This window comes from Microtus pennsylvanicus, chromosome 18 (genome assembly GCF_037038515.1).
Source record: "Microtus pennsylvanicus isolate mMicPen1 chromosome 18, mMicPen1.hap1, whole genome shotgun sequence".
In the NCBI taxonomy this organism is placed as follows: domain Eukaryota; kingdom Metazoa; phylum Chordata; class Mammalia; order Rodentia; family Cricetidae; genus Microtus; species Microtus pennsylvanicus.
The window spans coordinates 34,776,437-34,790,820 of NC_134596.1; the positions used below are offsets into that span (position 1 = coordinate 34,776,437).

A 14,384-nucleotide genomic window follows, 5' to 3' on the forward strand; every position below is an offset into this window, starting at 1 on the left:
ATCAGGTTTCTTTCCCTTGTTTCCTAGCTTTTCCTATCCACTTTGTGAACTTAATACCAGCTACTCAGCTTTTTGGTTTTATAGGCCCTTTGGTAAGTTTTATAGGGAAATGTTGACAAATTAATTCACATCTGAGTGGCCTTTGCTTTAGATTTACAGACTATCCCTTCAATCCATATTCATGGATTCAGCTAAACTTGCATTGAAAATACCAGGAAAAGTAAAAGTGTATTAAATGTGTACAGACTTTTTCTGTGTTGTTATTCCCTAAAGAGACTAGCATAGTGACTACTTGCATTATTGATATTGTATTGGGTGTTAGTAAGTAATCTGCAGATGATTTAGAAGTCTGTGGGAGGGGCTGGAGTGCTGCCTCAGTAAGATCCCTTACTGCTCTTTTGAAGATTTATTCATTTTATGTGTGAGTGCTCTATCTGCATGTATGCCTGCAGGCCAGAAGAGGGCACCAGATCTCATTACAGATGGTCGTGAGCAACCATGTGATTGCTGGGAATTGAACTCAGGACCTCTGGAAGAGCAGCCATTGCTCTTAACTGCTGAGCCATATCGCCAGAAAATTTATTTTATTTTACGTGCACTGGTGTTTTGCCATGGGTGTTGGGTTCTTGGAACTGGAATTACAAACAGTTATAAACTGCCATGTGGGAGCTGGGAATTGGACCTGGGTCCTGGAAGAGAAGTCAGTGCTCTTAACTCCGATCCATCTCTCCAGCACTGCTCTTATAGAGGACCTGGGTTTAGCTCCCAGTACCCACACGACAGCTCAAAACCAGGAGATTCAATTTCTCTTCTGACCTCTGTAGGCTCCTGTATACACATGGTGCCCAGATATAAACTCAGGCCACAAAAATGGAAGAAATTAAAAAAGAAGTATATAAATATATAAGAAAATAGTGTGGAGGTTCCTAAAAGACAACACAAAACTTTCTCTGTGTGTATATATATATATACTGTGTACGTAAAACAAATGAGATATCAAAAAATATACCTGTGTGTCTTTTTTTAAACAGCACTTTTAGTAAGAGCAAAGACATTATCAACATATGAATGAATAACAAAAAAAAGCAAGATACATAGAAAGGAATATCCGGCCACAGAGAAGAATGAATCTTGCCATTTGCTGCAAAACCTGGAGGGCAGTGTGTTGAACAAAATAAGTCACACACAAAAGGCAAGTACCACATGTTCCCTCATATGTGAAAGCTAAAAATGTCAGTCCAGATATAGAGCAGTGATTACTAACACTCATGAGGGCTAAGGGCGAGGGTGAATTTCATCAGTGTTGTATGCTCTTTACACACGTACAATATTTGTCAAAAATATGAAACATTAAAAATAACGTGTATTACAGGATAAGCATACGCTCTATGGATATGGAAACACTCTGCTGTTTCTAAAAGTGACCCGAGCATCTGCAGGGCTGGGTATCTGTGCGCGTGTGAAATGGGGGAAGGTGGGGGAGGGTGGTCACAGAGTGAACCCTTCTGTGGCTCTCAAGAGATATTTTTAAAAGGTACTTTCTTTTAACATGAGCAGCATATACCTGTGCTTGAGTATGTTATGAGCTGCTGTCAATCCTTCCTAATTAATCTTTAAAATGGACCCCAAAATATTTGGCCATACCCATTTTTCTATGAACACTGAGGAAGTCAGGGGTGATGTCCTTTTGAGCACATGGCAGACCATTTTGGGAAATGTCAGCTTTCGTTCTCCAGTTCCACTTCTTTCCTGTCAGCCCACAGCACAGACTCCTCTCACACCATCTTAAACGTACTGTTTGTGAACACTGTACTGTTTGTTTTTACTGCCCGTGGACCCGCCTTCACTACCTGTGGACACGCCCTCACTGCCCGTGGACACACCTTTACTGCCCGTGGACAAGCCTTTACTGCCCGTGGACACACCTTTCTTTTTCTCCTGAAGTTTACACCTCTTATAAGCCGGCCTGTGCCTCACTTTCCTTTTTCTCCTTAATTTAGGGTCCAATATTGGTAGGCATATGAAAAAGCACTACTGAAATATCTATGCGAGTTGCATGGCTGCTCTGCCCATCGCATCCTTAGGTCTACTGTCAGGGAAACATAGTGGTCATGTCCTTTACTGGAGAGACACCTCAGCATCAAAAGAAGCTCAAGTATTTTCGAGAAACCATTCCCTCTCCCTTCTTGCTTCTATTCACCCTAGGCTCCCCTTAAGCATTGCAGCTCCTACTTTTTTCAAGGACGTGCACAGTAGCTCTCAATATTAAGCAGTCTTAGATTTCCCCTTGATGCTACAGAGGAACAGTTTGCACACAGCTGGTCCCAATGATGCCAACACCAGAGCGACTTGGGTAAATGCAAGGCTCCGCCATTTTACATGGAAATAACCATCAAGTCGAAATGAACCAGGTTTTGGCTTTTATTTTGTAGTGGAAGGTGAAAACCAATGCATTCTTCAAATGAGCCAGCTCTCTTGGACGTCAGTGTGGTGCAGGATGGTCTGGGGATGCATGGGTTACTGCTTCATATCCTCCAGCGGGTTTCATAGGGGCTTAGTCACAGGGTTGCATAGTAACACCCGGGGAATGAGTAGAGAGGGAAAAGCGAAAATAAAAACAAAATCAACTGTTCAATTAGAGCAGATGGAGAAAAACACTGCATAAGCTAATTGATTATAGCTATCGTGACAGCTGATTATAGTGTCTGCCTGTAAAAACACTGGGGGAGAACTACAAAAACCCTCCTGGCACTGTTTGGCTGCCTTCATGAAATATCCTTCAAAAGGATGATGTCATATATTTTGGCCTGTTCTGGTAACAGAGTGAACCCATTGATGTGGCCATATAGAGGTAGGTCTGTTCTGCTGAACACAGCAAGCTCAACAGCTGCCTGTGCTTTGGGATGTTCTAGATTAGCCTGGCATGATGTCCTAGGACTGTAACAGCAGAGCCTTTGGGATATATTTGATTTCTTTTGCCCAAGTACTTTCATAGTTAGTGACATTGCTATGCCTTCTGACCCAGTGTTCAAAGGAATCATCTACGTCCAGGTGTTCTTTGAGTGTGAATATGAGTTTGACCTCAAACCCTCTCCCCCACTCCCTCTGGTACACATTCTGCTCAGGCAAATAGGACACATTCATCACAAAGGTTTGTGGGGGGGGGGCAGAGAGAGCATAAACAGAAAGTTACAATGCAACAGTTAAACCCCGAGAGCACTCTAGGGATGTAGCAAGAAAGAGAACTCACTCTGAACAACTTGGGGCATAAAGGCTTCACAAGTAAGTCTTAGACCGGGGCATCTAAAGCCATCAGGAGTTGGTCAGACACACACAGGACACTCAGCACAGAAGCTGGTGAGAATTCACTTCCCAATAAAGAACTGTGTTACAATTCACAGCAGGAGGCGCTTTCCATGCTGTGGACCAGAGGAAGAGCATGCGTGCGGGCGAGGGACGCATGTGCCAAGAAAAGTCCTTGATCTGGAAACACCTCTCTGTGGGCCCTTCTTACTTTAGCAAAGTAACTGAGGACAGAGCAGAGAGTGCCCTGAGAACGGGTGACGGAGGGGAAATATGGAAGCCCCTGTAGATAGCTATTACAAAGCTGAGTCAAGCAGCTCTCAAAGAGAAGACCACTTAGGGAGCTAGGCATGGTGGTACATACACACCTTCAATTCCAGCACTCTGGAGGCAGAGGCAGGGAGATCTTTTGAGTTTGAAGCCAGCCTGTCTATCTACATAGTAAGTTCCAGATCAGTCAAGGCTACATGGTGAGATGCTGCCTCAAAAAATTGACAGAAAAAAAAAACACGACTAGTAGACACAGCAAAGAGTTAACTTGGAACCTTCAAAACAAGTCACTCAGGGGCAGGAGAGATGGTTCAGTGGTTAAGAGAAGTAGCTGCTCTTCGAGAGGTCTTGAGTTCAATTCCCAGCCACCACATGGTGGCTCAAAACTATCTGTAATAAAATCTGGTACCCACTTTTGGCAATAGGCATGCATGCAGACATAACACTGTATACATAATTTTTTTAAAAATTTAAAAAGAAAAAGGGAAAAGGAAAAAAAGTAACAAAACAAGCCACCCTTTAGGAAAGTGACTCACATTCTTACCAAATACAGCCTGCAATAGATTGGATCTTAGACTCTGGCACATATGGCCCCCATAGTAGTGGCTCTTAGCTTGACCTGTACCTGGCCTAGGAATCACAAAAGGTAGATGAGATGCTGTAGAGACAGCATAGTTTTTTTTAAAAAAAAATGCCTTTTAAAGATGTTAAAACAGCGTAGTCAGCATCACCACTCCATCCGAGGCTACACCTGGCAACCAGAACCCAGTGACATCACTCCCTGTGACAACCACACACAGGCCTAGAACTTCATGACACCCACTGGACAGCATATAAGCAGAGACCAAGAGCTGTGTTCTGCTCTGCACATCTGGAAAGATACCGCCTTGATCTGCCCTGCAGCTGGAGAGGCACCCCTGGATCCCGACTCTCAAATCAGAGACTTCTGTAAGAGACTGAACCTGACCTTCAGCTGAGATACGTTGCACAGGTGAGCAGCCTTGTGGGGACAGGCTTAGGATTGTAGTTAGGAATTTAGAGTGTGAACCAAGTATAATGAGCCTTGGCATAATAAAATACATAATAAAAGACATCTTTCGTTACACTAGACTACGAATCGCCACAGAGTCCAAACTTTACTCCTGACCTACTACATCAGAATCCCTGGGAGGAGCTGCAGTTCTCAGATTCTGCCCCCACATTCAGACAGAGGCCCTCAGTCTACACTGGAGTCAAGCAAGAAGTGAAGATTATGGCTTGAATATCTCCCTGCCAAGGCTCCTGCACTGAAGACTTTTCCTACCGGGTAGTGCTACTGAGAGGTAACTGGACGATTAGAAAGGAGGACTTAGCTTGATAAAGTATGCCTTGGGGACATGCCTTCTAGGGTGTATCTTGGGGACCGGGGAGATGGCTCAGCAAGTGCTTGCTGTTCTTGCAGATAGCCCAAGCTGGATTCTCTGCACCTACATTGAATGACTCACAACTGCCTGGGACTCCAGCTCTTGGGGATCTGACACCCTCGCTTGGTTTCCATAGGTACCTGCATGTCTATGTGTTTGTACTGGCACACGCATTCCCCCCCCCACACACACACAAATAAAGATAAAATTTAAAAAGCATGGATGTTGACCCGTGACATTCTCTCTACTCCCCCACCCCCGTCTGCTTCCTGGCTCCACAGAGTAAGCAGGCCTCCTCCGGTACGTCATTTCACCCCCACCCACGCTTGTATTGCCGCAGCCCCAGAAGCAGGGAAGCTAATTGACCACGGGAAGAAACTTCTATAACCGTAATTCAAATGACACACTTTCTCCTTTTAGGTGATTTCCTCTAGTATTTTGTTATAGTAATGGAATCCGATTAACACAGTGACCTTGAGTTGCTTCGTCAAAACCCTTTATGTGTGTGCACAGCCAGGTAGGGACACACTGAAACCGAGATAGCATTACACGAGAAGCCCGGGCAGTGAGCTGGCCATCCCGGAAGAGTTGTCCCCATCAGCACAGGGGTGAAAGGGCGTCTAGCTACCACATGCTTAGTGCCTTGATCCTTAAAAGCTATGGAAATGCCTTTGTATACACCTACTCAAAGGAGACATTCCAAAAGAATTTGGTGGACTGATTCTGCGGGCCCAAAATAATGCAGATCCTTAGTCACGCAATGACATCAATCAGGCCAAAGGAGGAAATCAAGTCCCCCACAAACCGGCTGCCATCGGCTGCCCCCGGCCTCCCTCTGTGTACCACACTCTACAGAAAGCGCTCAAGACCTTCTTAGTGCAGCCACTAAGGTTCCTGAGCTCCAGAAAGAGCGTGCTGGGGCACAGAGGGCCAGATGAATGTTGCAAGACCGTGCCTCCTCAGGAAAACCAACCAAGTGTCAGCCAAGTGTAGGCAATGCAGAGCCTAAGGCACCAGGAGGCCAAGTAACCCATGTGCTTTTTGTGCAAACGGCCAAGAGAGGCACGGAAGTGGAAGCCAGATTCTTCAGTCAAGTTTGCAGAATTTTCTAAGAACTAGGAGAGGTGAAAGACCATGTTTGCTAAGGAAGGAAGGAAAGAAAGAATGAAAGAAAAGAGAAAAAGAAGGAAGAAAGAAAGAAAACAAAAAAAGACATGGCAAAAGTGGATAATAGTACTTACCATGCAAGCCCGACAAATGAATGTGACCTCATGGCCCCAAGAATCCCCCTCCCCCACAAAGTCACATGTGGTGGGCCACAGCTGTAATCCCAGCATGCCTATGGTGAGATGGAAGGTGAAGACAGGAGAATGGTTCTAAAGTTTGCAGGCCACCTTGCCTGGAGTCCACAGCAAAGCAGCAAGAGACCCTGTCTCAACAAGGGGAAAGGTAAGAACTGATTCCTGAGGGATGTTCATGTGCCACCCCACGCATGCACCCCCTCTCACACACACAGAAAATAGACAGTTAGGAAACCCGATATCCCCCTTAAAGGAAATAGAGGAGGCCAGGCTGCCAGCAAGGAAGGACTGGGAGAGGTGCGTGTTAACATCACTGCAGAGGACAGGCAGCCTGAAGAACAGACTCTGCTAAGCTGAAAGAAGAGCAGAAAGAGGATGCTGCTGTATTCAGAGCAGACAAAATCCGATGTGGCAAGCGAGGGAGAAGGTGAGGCTATGAAGAGGAAGATGTAATGGGTTCCAGCAGGTTGTTGCTTTCTTCTTATTTATTTGTTTGTTTGTTTGTTTGTTATGTACACAGTGTTCAGCCTCCATGTATGCCTGCAGGCCAGAAGAGGGTACCAGATCATTACAGATGGTTGTGAGCTACCATGTGTTTGCTGGGAATTGAACTCAGGCCCTTCGGAAGGGTAGTCAGTGCTCTTAACCTCTGAGCCATCTCTCCAGCCCGTTTGCTTTCTTCTTTTACCAGGTATTAACCACCTTGAGCCATATACAACCCAGTCCTTTTAAACAAGGGTATTGACATGGAGCCGAGCGGTGGTGGCACACACCTTTAATCCCAGCACTCTGGAGGCAGAGGCAGGCGGATCTCTGTGAATTCGAGGCCATCCTGGTCCACAAGAGCTAGTTTCAGGACAGCTAGGGCTGTTCTGCCCTTGAGAAACCCTGTCTTAACACCCCCTCCCCAAAGTGTTCTGTTGACATGTCAAGCTGTGTGTGGGTTTGTTTTAAAAATACACAAGATGCTTGCTTTTCTTTTGGAATAGTCAATGCACTGTTGATGACATCACTAGATAACCTTGTCTGGGTCATATTTCAATAGCTAACTTTGCATGCTGTAGAGCAGGTGCTTTAAGCTGGTGTGCACATTTAAAGCAGGCTCCTGTTGGTGCACAGCACATGTTAGCTTTCTCTGGGGATGGTAGCTATTTCCTCTTCCGTGTCTCTGCTGTGCTTAAAGGAAGTGTTTGCTTTATTTCCTAAATACTGTACTGTAACTTTGAAAGGAAAAAGTCAGGACTATTTCGTTGAAAGTGCAAATGCTTCTAACACAAATTGCATTGAGTAAACAAGATTGACATCTGCCTGCACATGATTTTTTGCTATGGAACAGAATGCTTGTTTAGCCATATAAAGATGTGTTGTAACTGTGTTGTGGAATAATTGCTTAACTACGTAAAGATGTGCTGTATTTGTTTACGCTACATTTGTTTAACTATGTAAAGGTGTGTTGCTGGTTCACCTTGCCTGCCTAAGGAACCTGATAGGTCTAATAAAAAGCTGAATGTCCAATAGCTAGGCAGAGGAGGGATAGGTGGGGTTGGTGAGCAAAGAGGGAAAAGGGGAGCCCAGCAGTCAGCCAGAGGCCAACCAGACACGGAGGGAGCAGGGAAGCAGGATAGGCAATACATAGATAAATAAAAATGGGTTGATTTAAGTTATCTAAGAAGCAAACCTAAGCTAAGGTTGAGCATTCATAATTAATAAGTCTCTGCGACATGACTTGGGGGCTGATGTTCCAAGAAAGCCGGCTACACTGTTCTGCTTACCAGGCTCTCAGGCTGTACGAGGTACACTTCACCTACCGGTGCTGTTCTGCTTACCAGGCTCTCAGGCTGTACGAGGTACACTTCACCTACCGGTGCTGTTCTGCTTACCAGGCTCTCAGGCTGTACGGGGTACACTTCACCTACCGGTGCTGTTCTGCTTACCAGGCTCTCAGGCTGTACGAGGTACACTTCCCCTACCGGTGCTGTTCTGCTTACCAGGCTCTCAGGCTGTACGGGGTATACTTCACCTACCGGTGCTGCCAGCTACACTGTTCTGCTTACCAGGCTCTCAGGCTGTACGGGGTATACTTCACCTACCGGTGCTGCCACCTCCATCTTGGCTGAGCTTCTTAAAGGCCCTGGGAGAGAATCACTGCGGGCTCAGCAAACACTAAGTTCACCAACAGGAAAGCTCACAGAGCTAGGAAGGCACAGACCCTGAACCCATGTCTAACAAAGCCAGCTCCTCCAGTCACTGAACAGCAGCTGCATCCTTGCCTCCCAACCCATGGCCCAGCCTGGAATGAAAGCTCTCCAAACGCAGGAACTACAGTGAAATCTCGGATTATCTTTGCACCCGTTCATTAGCCATCTAAAGCATTAAAGGCTTTATGTTGCTGTTGTTTGTTTTGCAGCAAGGTCTCACGTAGCCAAGGCTGGCCACAAACTCATTCTGTAGCCAAGGATGGCCTTGATCTCCGGGCCCTCCTCCCTCCACCTCCTGAGTACTGGGACTTCAGTCATGTACTATCATGATGCCTAATTTATGTGATTCTAGGATTGAGCCCAGGATATGATAGGTACCAAATGTATCACCTGGGCTCCATCCTCCAGTCCTTCACTACTATTGTTGTTAGTGTTACTGGGTTTGAGAGAAAAGGAAGGCCAGGGACGTTTGTCTCCTTGGAGACCCTCTTATTCTGAGTTCTGAGACTGGAATGTTGATTTCCCCCTCATGAAGGTAGCAAGCAAGCAGCCCCCTTTGCTTGACATATACCCCACTCCTAGGGAAGGAAACCAGTTCAAACTGGGTACGTGCTGGCGCACCTCTGTATGAGGTCACTCAGATTAAATGCTTTTAGATGTGGAGAGCTGAGCACTGAACAAGAGTCAGCTAAGATAAGGACACAGCAGCTGGACCTGGGCCTTCAGCATCTGAAACAGGGTCTTAGGGTTCAATGACTTGCCCCAAGTCAGACTTCAAAAGAGATACTTTTTTTTGAGCTCTACATTTTTCTCTGCTTCTTTTCTTCCTCCCTGCTTCCTTTCCTCCCCTGTCCCCTTCTTCCCCTGTGAGCCCCACACTCTCAATTTACTCAGGAGATCTTGTCTTTTCCTACTTCCTATGTAGATCCATGTATGTCTTCCTTAGGGTCCTCTGTTGTCTAGGTTCTCTGGGGTTGTGGACTGTAGACTGGTTTTTTCATTGCTTTATGTCTAAAAGCCACTTATGAGTGAGTACATATTTGTCTTTCTGGGTCTAGGTTACTTTACTCAATATGGTTTCTTCTAGATCCATCCATTTGCCTGCAAATTTCAAGATGTCATTAATTTTTATTGCTGTGTAGTACTCATTGTATAAAAGCACCCCATTTTCTTTATCCATTCTTTGGTTGAAGGGCAACTAGGCTGTTTCCAGGTTCTTGCTATTACAAATAATGCTGCTATGAACATAGTTGAGCACATGTCCTTCGACTGAGCATCCTTTGGATATATACCCGGAAGTGGTATCGCTGGGTCTTGAGGTAATTTTTATCAAGTATTCCAGAGGCCTCATCAAGGCAAAACCCAGGGAGCTAAAAGTGGGCACAGGTGTAAGGGACAGAGTCTGTAGAACTCAGATTCACGTGTGTAAAAGCTCACCCATGCTCAGATACTTACTGTTTATCAATTGCAGACACCTTTAAATTTGCAAGCCTCCAATATACATGGATTTCCCAAGTCAGGGTCTAATGTCAGTTTCCCCCACAAGACTATGCTGACTTCAGCTACAAGAGTACATTAACAGTGAGTGGCTGCATAAAGCCAAACTTTGCTCCTAAAGCTTTGTGGCATCAATTCTGACCTAAAGTCACCGGTGTTTCATGACCACTCACCCACCAGACAATTACTCCCAGTCTTTGGTGACCAGATACTCGCTATTCAGTTCCTACAAAGAAAATCATATGTTTACTTTGTCTCTAAAAATGACATTTAAAAAAATAACTATCTCAAAGAGAGACTGTACGGAGCAAGACAAAACGTTAGACTGCATGCATGTGAGATTCATGCAAGACAAGGAATTGCTGGAGACACGCGGACTGAATGGCTGACCAGGGACGGGTTGACAAGGTGGCCTTTTGAGAAGGTCCTCTGGTACACCTGGAGGCAGTCAGTCCACACAGACTCATGAGCAGGAGTGAGGAATGTGGGCCTTTGGGATGAAAGGGGTGTGGTCATCCTTACGAAGTGTCATCACTTGGCCTTCAAGGACCTGCTGCGGCTGCAGAGGTCGTCATAGTGAGAAGAAAATAGAAAGAATATAAAAGAAGGGAGGGTTGCGAGCTGACCCGGACTTGAAGAGCGTGACAGGACACTAAAGAAGGAAGAGGGATTTGCCTGGCGTCAGGTTCTGTGGCCAACCAGGACAGGGAAGCACTAACTCCAATTCTTTTCAAAGACTGAACCACTTTAACGTGCCATATTTTTAGGACTGTAAGCAAATTACCAAGCAAATACCAATTTTATTCTCCAGCCCGTACCCTATACATTTAATACAAGCAACAGGTTTTGATAATTTAAGAAAAAGCAAGCAAACTTGGCAGCATCATAGTTTTGCCCATCAAAATTACAATGCTGCTTCCATGGTCACAAGCACCGCTCCTTTAGAGCACCAAGTATAAGACGCAGTCTCTGTCCCTGTGGTAGTGTGTCAGGTGAATGCTGAACGCCTGTGGTTAGCTGTTCTTCCTTACAAAGGGTGCTTAGCTCAGGGCCTCCACCCAGACTGTCAAGGGGCTGTGGGAAGTGCTTTGGTAAGAGCTGGGTGGGAGAGAAGAAAAGCCATGTCAGAGAGAAGCTCCCCCAAGTCTGGGGGAAAACCCTCTCTCCTGCCCAGCAAGTCTGCTCTCTCACCCCAGGGGCAGGGTGAGGAGAGACTCCGGGCTGGTTTGAAAACAGGTTGCCAGCTGCTCAGCTGTTATGCCAGATGCAAATTAACTACCATCAGAATGCAGAGACACTGGTTAAGGCTCCTTCCTTAAGAAAAAAAATACAGAAACCAGACATGCTAACTAAGAAGTGCTACTCTCTGCCAGCTTGTGTGAATGGAGTGTTGGGGTGCAAATCTCCAAATCTGCTAAACCCAGCGACGGGGCGGTGAGGAAACAAAGTTCTACGTGGTGTACGTGAAACACACATCAGCTTTATGGGCAGGGGGTCATTTTTAAGTCCAACACATGCATTAGATACATCTTATATATCATTTCTGCATCATAAAGCAGTTTGGCTTTTTGTTCATGCCCTTTGCAAAGGCAAGGCGGACTGATAGACTGGAATGTGGGTACCCTAGAAACAGCCGGTAAGAAGTAGAAGTCTCCCCGGGACACTCTCCTCCAGGCTTCCATTTAAAAATTAAACGAGATAAATTTATCCCAGAGAGGGCAGATGCTCAGCCCCACAGTTTGACTCCTGCACAGCACTAAGAACAGAAAAAAAAAATGTGTTGAGTTTTGCTCTGTGGTAGGCACAGTCCTGAGGGTTTACATGGGAGGCTTCTTTTGGTCCCCACAAATCTATGAAACACACTATCATTTCTCAGAGGCGGTTGGCCGAACGAGGTTGGTTTCCAAAAGGAACTGTGATTGGCGCTCAGGTAAAAGACCCGAGGGGGCATTCTCAACTACTAAGCAAGCTAGGATTGTTAATCGATTGCTGCTGGCTACGGGTACTTAAATGTATACGCCGAAATAAGTAACCATGCCTTTTTGGAGGAGTATCCTAGCAATCTAATTTTGCACACATAACTACAATCTTTAAGCGACCACAGAAAATAGATGATGTTATCCGCATTTTACAGGTAACAAAGCTGAAGGCAGTTGAGTACAGTGATTTCTCAAAGTTGCATTAACTGATGACGGACAAAAAGCAAGATTCACCCTTCAACTCTTATCAAGTAAATCTGCCTTCCTGCAAGACAACGGGCTTGTTCCCTAAGCACGGTCTGACTCCACTTTAAACAGGCATGCAGCAGACGCTTGTTCTGAAGTCAACGTGGACCCGGGCATTTCTGGAACCCATTTAACTCTGCTGCAAGAATTTCACATTCCTAAACACCACAAGCCTCTCTCCCATCCCCCAACCAACACACACAGACACACAGACACACGGAATTTCACATTTCTAAACATCCCAAGTCTCCTTCCCATCCCCCAACACACACACACACACACACACACACACACACACACACACACACACCTGTTCACACCGGGAGAGACTTACTATGAAGAGGCCGCTGGTGAAGCAAACTCCCCTTCGGTGGTTTGGGGGCTGTTGAGTCGAGACGGACGAGGAGAAACTTCAGCGGCTGCTGCTTTTCTCCGAACACGGACAGCAACAGGATCACAAAGCAGCAGCCGATGCCTGCACGCACCGAGCGCTGAGAAAGGGCAAGGGCCGCTGTTCCAGGAAGACAAGGAGGGGGTACTGCCGTGCTCCTGGCATTTCAGTGGCAGGCATTCCCTCACCGGCTCTGTCAGGGGCAATATGTCTGAGAAAAGCAGCTCGGGTGCCTCACCAGAGCGCCTTAGACGGCTTCCAGGGCTCTCAGCATTGCAGGCAGCTGCTCCCAGACGCAGCTGGGTGGCGAGTCCCAGGCGGTGCAGCTCGGGGACGGCGGGGCGTGGAAACACCTCCTGGCCCGCACACACCTGACACTCGGGTGCCGGCCAAAACCTCTCACGAGCGAAGCAGGTGGGGCCAACCTCCCAGGCCCGTCCCAGAGCTACTTGGAGATGTTTTGCAACACCAAAGGACCAGTCCCAGAAATGCAATCACTTCTCTCTTTTGCTAGAAAGAGCGCTTAAAGTGAGAAACGAGCCTCTTCCCAGGTGCTGAAGGTTCCGCTCTCCTCCTCTCCCCACCCCCACCCTTTTCCCCTCCTCTTCTCAGAAAGAAAAAAAACACCCTTAGCTTTGAAAGAGAGCAGAGGAAGCAGGCAGATAGAGGAGCCCAAAGAGGGGGAGGGAACGAGGTTTGTCCCCACCACCCGATTCCCAGCCCACCTCCCAGGAAACTGTTTTTGAAATTCCGACGCTAAAGTGTGGGGAGCTGACCCCTTTTATAATGGAGATGATTGACAGTAAACAACTTCTTCCTGGGTGAGGGTTAATTCTTCACCTGTCTGGCAGGAACCTGCATGCCCCCTAAGCCAGGAAATGCCTGCTCCCATCAGCTAGAAGTGAGAAGAGAATGCAAGAGGCTGAGGGCAGGGGAAGTTGGTCCTCTCCCCTCCCATCAACCTGGAATTTAATGCCCTCTCTTCATTCAGTTTGAAGCAGGCAAACGTATGCCAGTCCAAGACCCCGCTGTTCCAAGCTTCTCTCCGGATTTGCTGTTCTTCCTTCCTAAAAGCATTGTCGAAGGGTTTCTTGTTTTGACTGTACAGTTTGTGAATTTTCTGAAGTTACGGGTAGTCATGTACTGGTTGACTGAACTTATAATCACTGGAGCCAGACATACCCATTATCCTCCCACCTCTGACACCACACACACACACACACACACACCACACACACACACACACACACACACACACACACACACACCACACACACACACCACACACACACACACACACCACACACACACACCACACACCACACACACACACACACCACACACACACCACACACACACACACCACACACACCACACACACACACACCACACACACACACACCACACACACACACACCACACACACACACACACCACACACACACACACCACACACACACACACACACCACACACACACACACCACACACACACACACACACCACACACACACACCCCCCCCCCACACACACACCACACACACACACCACACACACACACACACACACACACACCACACACACACACACAATCGATCCCTGGTACAATCCAGCTGAACTTGCCACTGTTTTCCTGCCCTCTGTGTTTCTACTCAAATCAGATGTTGTGGTCACCATGGTAACCACCTACCTGTTCTCCCTCTTTTATTTATAAAACTTAAAGAGCATTGGGGCTATGTTTTTTTTTTTTTTAATGAAAACTCAGACAGCTCACCAAACTTGCCAGACAGAGGAAGT

At 46.6% G+C, this 14,384-nt stretch overlaps 1 protein-coding gene across 34 annotated transcripts in view; it reads right to left on the reverse strand.

Annotated features, from left to right (window-relative positions):
- Dlg2 (discs large MAGUK scaffold protein 2) overlaps positions 1–14,384 on the reverse strand; it is a 1,657,078-nt gene that overhangs the window by 201,122 nt on the left and 1,441,572 nt on the right. The window contains exon 1 of one of the 34 annotated variants that reach the window (XM_075953010.1): positions 12,532–13,122. The exons of 31 other annotated variants lie outside the window; for them this stretch is intronic. The gene's annotated coding sequence lies outside the window, so the exon portion shown is untranslated. Of the gene's footprint in view, positions 1–12,531; positions 13,123–14,384 lie in introns of those variants that run through there. 2 more of the 34 variants (XM_075953008.1, XM_075953011.1) reach the window with 2 other exon arrangements.